Below are 6,827 nucleotides of genomic sequence, written 5' to 3'. Positions count from 1 at the left end.
CAAGGGTCAAAAGTGGATTCACACACCCCGCGGATCGAGGGCGCTTTCAGTGGCGACTCCACTGGAGACTATTGAGGATCAAACTTGAAAAATCCCAAGTATGGTAACATTGCCAGATGACCTAGTTTTTTTTTTATTATTTAGTTCGATTTATTTTATTTATTTTTTATTTTATTTATTTTTGTGACTTGATTGTAGATGATTTTGGGTATTGCATTTTTTGTTCCAATTAAGGATCACTTTTTGATGACCCCTAAATAATGAAAGATTCAAATTGACATATGAAAATGATGGAATGATGAAGGTTGGGACAGTAATGTTAAAATATTTTTACAAAACATTCTAGTGAGAATCAAGTCTTGGAACCTTTAGTAAAACGTAGATCTCATCGAGTAGATTAATTTAGAACCTGAGTTCACTCAATTTCGTTATCGGAAGCCTTAGATATCATCGATGCAAGTTCAATCTGTAAATCTGGAATTGTTGCTGAATGAATGTTGGGACAGCAATGTTAAAATATTTTTACAGAATATTCTAAGGAGAATTTAGTCTGGGAACCTATTAATAAAATGTAGATCTCATCAAGTAGATTAATTTAGAACCTGAGTTCACTCAATTTCGTCATCGGAAGCCTTAGATATCATCGATGCAAGTTCAGTCTGTAAATCTGAAATTATTGCTGAATGAAGGTTGGGACAGCAATGTTAAAACATTTTTACAGAATATTCTATTGAGAATTAAGTCTGGAAACCTATTAATAAAACGTAGATCTCATCGAGTAGATTAATTTAGAACCTGAGTTCACTCAATTTCGTTATCGGAAGCCTTAGATATCATCAATGCAAGTTCAATCAGTATATCTGGAATTGTTTCTGAATGAAGGTTGGGACAGCAATGTTAAAACATTTTTACAGAACATTCTAGTGAGAATTAAGTCTGGGCACCTTTAATTAAATGTAGATCTCATCGAGTAGATTAATTTAGAACTTGAGTTCACTCAATTTTGTTATCGGGAGCCTTAGATATCATCGATGCAAGTTCGAATTGTATTTTCCTAATTCATAGAAAATCCGAATTTATCTAATGTTAGCACAATTAATGTTCCTGAGAGTGAGCTCATCTCCACCATTGTCATTCTATCATCAATGTAACATCTATTGGAATCTCGATTTATTTTGGATCACTCAAAAGTTATCATTGATTGGACTTTAAAAATTATAAAAATTATGCCTATTGCAATGTTTGTTTGATCAATTATTATATGTAATGCTCAGTAATTGATTTGCCATGATCTTGATAGATATTTTTTGATGTGCATACTTTGATCTTAATCTTGATGTGATGAATTATGTGAGTAATATTCATATGATATTCATGTTGTGATGGTTTGATTAGGCCTATGGACCCATTTATTTGAAAAGGCCCCGGGCACACCCCACCCTGTGTTGCACACTTACACGTCCTATATAGTCAACGTGGCACTAGTGCGTGGCCCGATATCTTCGGAGATGCGACGTCATTCATGAAAACTACAACTCCAGTCACGTACCTTAGGGTATATCAAACTGGGGCATCAATACCGTCTGATCAGGTGATTCTGAGAGGTATATTGATGCACCCAGGCTGGAGCGACCTGAGCCTTTGACCTATTGTGAGCCACACAGTCACATGTCCCGATTGCCAACGTAGTACTAGTACGTGGTCGGTCCTCGTGGGTTGCCAAACCATTTATGAAAGCTACAACCCTTGACTCGTACCCATAGGTATGTAAAAGATAATCTAAGTATATCAATTGCACTTCTTGGTCAAAACCGGTGCCTAAGCGAGATCTTGCCCCGTTGTACCCTACTGTACGAAGGGGATAGACTATATCTATTCTAGATGAGAGGTATTTAAGTGGGCCCTTGCTCAGCATTGTGCGCCACCTCTCAACTGGGGATCAAACTGACTGTTTTTGGCTTCAGAGAAGTGAGTTAAGGTTTTAGATTATCACCTATACGGTATATCAAACCAAGTCACCACGTATCGAGAGGTATATAGGTGTATTTGGGCAAGGGTGGCCAGATAAAATGCATTGCACGTAGTAAGCTTAGAGTCTAAAAACCTTCCTTGTAGGTCACGACTCGAACTTATCGTGGGTGTTCCCAGGTTATTTATTGAATGGAACCTTGTGAATGATGAGATCAGAACGCATGTGAATGATGAGATGAATGTATGTGAATGATAAGATCAAAATGCATGTGAATGATGAGATGGATGTATATGAATGATGAGATCAGGAATGTGCGGGTTTGTCCTCAAGGATAAATTTTTTGTTGTTTAACCTAATTTGAAATTACAGTATCACTGGGTACACTAACCCAATAAAAAATCCATTTTAAACTTGACCCAGTCCATTTCGATCTAACGATCATTATGGGCCGGGCCATTTAAATCGAAATAGAAATCAAATTTTTAAAAAGAAAAAATGGTTTACAAAGGGAAAGTATTTTCCAAAAAAAGTGTTTTCCAAAAAAAGTGTTTTTAAAAAAAAATGTTTTCCAAAAAAAGTGTTGTTCTCTAGAAAAAATGTTTTATAAGAAAAAATATTTTCTAGAAAATGTTTTCCATAAGAACAAGATTTTTCAAGAGAAAATGCTTTCCAAATAAAAAACTATTTTTCAGAGATAAATGTTTTCAAAAAAAAAAGAAAATGAAGGAAAAATGATTTACAAAAGATCTATTTTTCATGAAAAATTTTTGAAATATGTTTTTTACCAAAAATATTTTTTTTGCATGGATCTTGTAAAATTATCAAAATATGTTTTTCTAAAAAGAAAATAATTGCAAAAAATAATCAGAATTGTGAAAATTGTTATTCAATAAAAATATTATTTTCAAGAGTGCAATAAAATTATTTTCCTTCTGAATAATCATTGAATGGATGAATTGTTTAATGGATTGGTACACAAAATTCAATAAAATCTCAGGGTTCATTTAAAATGTTATCAAGGGGATGACACTGAAATTGGTTAAATTCACCTTCAAAGAGGTTTAAGGGTTATCATTATACTTAAGCTCAATCATTCATCGTCTAACTAGGGTTGTAAGTCCGATCAGTTAGAACAAACGTCAATACCAAGTCAACAATTAAAAATAACCTCAGAATTTCTCAATATCGCACAGTTGTTCCCTGAAGATCACCGTGCCTCAATCCTGTTGGTTGTAAGCAATGTCTCAGTCCTAATCAAACCCGTTGTGGGTAGTTGTATTGAGTTTTCATGAGTTATTTGAGTTAGCTCGAGTCCAATTTTTCAATGTCATATTTTCTTTAGATCGAGTCTACTCTTTTTCTACTAAGTCAAGTTAATTTGTCAAGTCTATAGAGGTGTCTGTCGTCCCTTCTGAATTTGATTGGATAAAGAAAATTTTTGAATACTTCGAGCACATTAACGAATTAACTAATAATCTAGCTTCAAGGATATATTTTTCTCCTGAACAAGAAGATAAGAGTCGGGCTCAAGAAAGCAAAGGTCATTGACCTCGGAACAGAAATAAATTCTTAAAGAGATTCAAATAGAAACCATCCTATCTCTTGAGGAACACAAGGGGATAATGAATTTTCTCAGAAATTTCAAAAGACTTGTTCACGTGGGCCTATGAGGATATGTTAGGTGCAAGCTTGGGTGTTGTTCGACATGGAATAGATACTTGCTCGATGAACTGAAAACACCAACGAGATCAAAGAAGATGTTACAAAATGTTTCAATGTTGTCCTCACTGCAGCTATCATAAGTCAATACAGGGTACCTTTGGGATTGATATCTGATAATGGGTTACACTTCAAAGTCAAGGATTACTTTGTGTTCAAAGTTCAAGATCCGACATCATCTCCCTACCATCCCCAAATTAATGGAGTGGTTGAAGCAAATATCTAATAAGAGTCTCAAAATAATCATTGTGAAAATGTGTCGATCGTACCGGGAATGGTTAAAGAAGCTGTCATTCACATTGGGGGCATATTGTACTTCAATATAGTCTTCCATTGGAGTCATTCCCTATTCTCTAGTGTATGATATGGAAACAGTCTCACCAGTTGAAATGGAGATCTCGTATATCAAGGACTTGATGGAAAGTCAATTGTTAGAAACAAACTAAGTCCGACATTAGTACAAAGAACTGAACCTGACTGAAGAAAATAACCTAAAAGCTTTGTACCACGTGCAGGCTTATCAAAGAAGAGTCGCCCGTGCGTTTGACAAAAAGATCAAGGCCAGTCACTTACAAGTCGAAGATTTGGTACTCAAATAGAATCAGACACTTATTTTTGACCCTAAAGGGAAGTTCAAACCTAACTGGGGAGATCTGTTCATCATAAAAGATATTACCTGGAAAAGCTGTCAGACATCAAGACCATGATGAAATCGAACTATCAGAGTCAACCAACTTTGACCAGATCAAGCGGTACTACATTTAAGGAAGCCATTTAGTCGAATCAATTTTTCTACTACCCAGTTCAATATCTCATTTCTCAGCCCTTTGCAACCTTTTTCAAAAAATATATATACATTTTTCTTTCTCAACCCGATCACCTAACCCAGGGGAGGGAAAAATTTGAACTACGTCTTGGTCTGATCCCAAAATTCTGGGATACGTAGGCAACCTGAGAAGTTACTTTAGGCCCGACCACATCAAAATAAAAAAATAGATTCCTTGACAAAAAAAAATCTAAAAAGAAAGAATTCGAAAGAAATAAATATTGTCAGAGTGGGGAAGAACATTCAAGGAAAAAGAAAATAATTTAAAATGAAATGCCACACAAGGGGCATTAGGGTTTTTGAGCCTCAAAATTCCTCTCTTTTTATACCTAGTCCTAAGCCTACCCATAAAAGTACTCCTAAGTACTGTGCGAGAAAGTTAAGGAAGGTAGTAAAGCTGATCGGACAGTAACTCCAGAAGTTTAGAATGAAAAAAAAAAGTAAAAAGCCTGCTAAGTTGAAAACCCGAAAAGGGCAACTTAGGCAAAATTAAAGCAAGCTCGCAAGGTTGAAAATCTTAAAGGATGACCTTGACAATAATCAGAGCAAAGAAAAGAGAAAAAATTATAAGCTCACTAGATCGAAAACCTAAAAAGGCGATCTAGGCAAAAGTTAGAGCAACCAAAAAATAAAAGAAAATCTCCATTGAGTTCAGAAGCTGAAAAGGCAGTCCGAGCTGAAACATCAGAAGTCTGAATGATCAAGTTTCAATACCCAGTTTGAACCAAATATAGACTCAATGGATACAAGTATCTCGTCCATGATTGATCTGAAGAGTTTCATGTCTCTAAACGAACCGACGGAGAGAAAGAATAAATTCTATGATGAATTTCATAAAGAAATATTTTGTTCCAATTTCTTTGAGCCTGACTCAAAATCTTTAATATAAAAAACCAAAATTAAAAATTAAACCTTTATTGCGCTTGCGGTAATCAAGGATTTCAAATTTTCATAACAAGGGCACTTCCTTTTTCTAAAAAGTACAGTTTCTCTCTTACACTAGGGGCATTCGTTTTCAGATTATGTTCAATTATCCCCAGTGCAATATTCCCTGTCAAACTAGGGGCATTTTGGTTATAAAACCTGGTCAATTCTAATCCCAAAGGATAAGGTTAACTCTGAATTTACAGGTTACCCTCTTGATAGCAATTTGTTGAAAATCCCTGAGATTCAAAAGCAAGTTAAAATGTTGATCGGACCTTCAAAAATCCAACTTTTTATTTTTATTTTTTCAAAAGATAGAATCAAATGCGGTGTTAATCCCTCGTTCGTTTTCCAAAAAAAAAAAAAATAGTTCATTACTCTTTCACCCTGCATAGGTAGAGTAGGACTCTCAGAAAATTAGTTCATTACTCTTTCACCCTAAGTAGGTAGAGTAGAACTCCCAGAAAATTAGTTCATTACTCTTTCACTCCGAGTAGGTAGAGTAGAACTTCCCAAAAAAAATTAGTTCATTACTCTTTCACCCTGGGCAGGTAGAGTGGGACTTTCAAAAAGATTAGTTCATTACTCTTTCACTCCGAGAAGATAGAGTAGAACTTCCCAAAAAAATTTAGTTCATTACTCTTTCACCCTAGGCAGGTAGAGTAGGACTCTCGAAAAAATTAGTTCATTACTCTTTCACTCCGAGTAGGTAGAGTAGAACTTCCAAAAAAAAAAAATTTAGTTAATTACTCTTTCACCCTGGCAGGTAGAGTAGGACTCTCAAAAAGATTAGTTTATTACTCTTTCACTCTGAGTAGGTAGAGTAGAACTCCTAAAAAATTAGTTCATTACTCTTTCACCCCGAGTAGGTAGAGTAGAACTTCCCAAAAAAAATTAGTTCATTACTCTTTCACCCTGGGCAGGTAGAGTAGGACTCTCAAAAAGATTAGTTCATTACTCTTTCACTCCAAGTAGGTAGAATAGAACTTCCCCAAAAAAATTAATTCATTACTCTTTCACCCTGGGCAGGTAGAGTAGGACTCTCAAAAAAATTAGTTCATTACTCTTTCACTCCGAGTAGATAGAGTAGAACTTCCCAAAAAACAAATTTAGTTCATTACTTTTTCACCCTAGGCAGGTAGAGTAGGACTCTTAAAAAAATTAGTTCATTACTCTTTCACTCCGAGTAGGTAGAGTAGAACTTCCCAAAACAAATTAGTCCATTACTCTTTTACCTTGGGCAGGTAGAGTAGGACTTTCAAAAAGTTTAGTTCATTACTCTTTCACTCCGAGTAGGTAAAGTAGAACTTTCCAAAAAAAAAATTAGTTCATTACTCTTTCACTCCGAGTAGGTAGAGTAGAACTTCCCAAAACAAATTAGTTCAT

Source organism: Akebia trifoliata, chromosome 16, assembly GCF_017979445.1.
Source record: "Akebia trifoliata isolate Shusen 1 chromosome 16, ASM1797944v1, whole genome shotgun sequence".
In the NCBI taxonomy this organism is placed as follows: Eukaryota; Viridiplantae; Streptophyta; class Magnoliopsida; order Ranunculales; family Lardizabalaceae; genus Akebia; species Akebia trifoliata.
The sequence above is the reverse complement of the archived record's forward strand: the minus strand, read 5'-3'. Positions refer to the sequence as shown.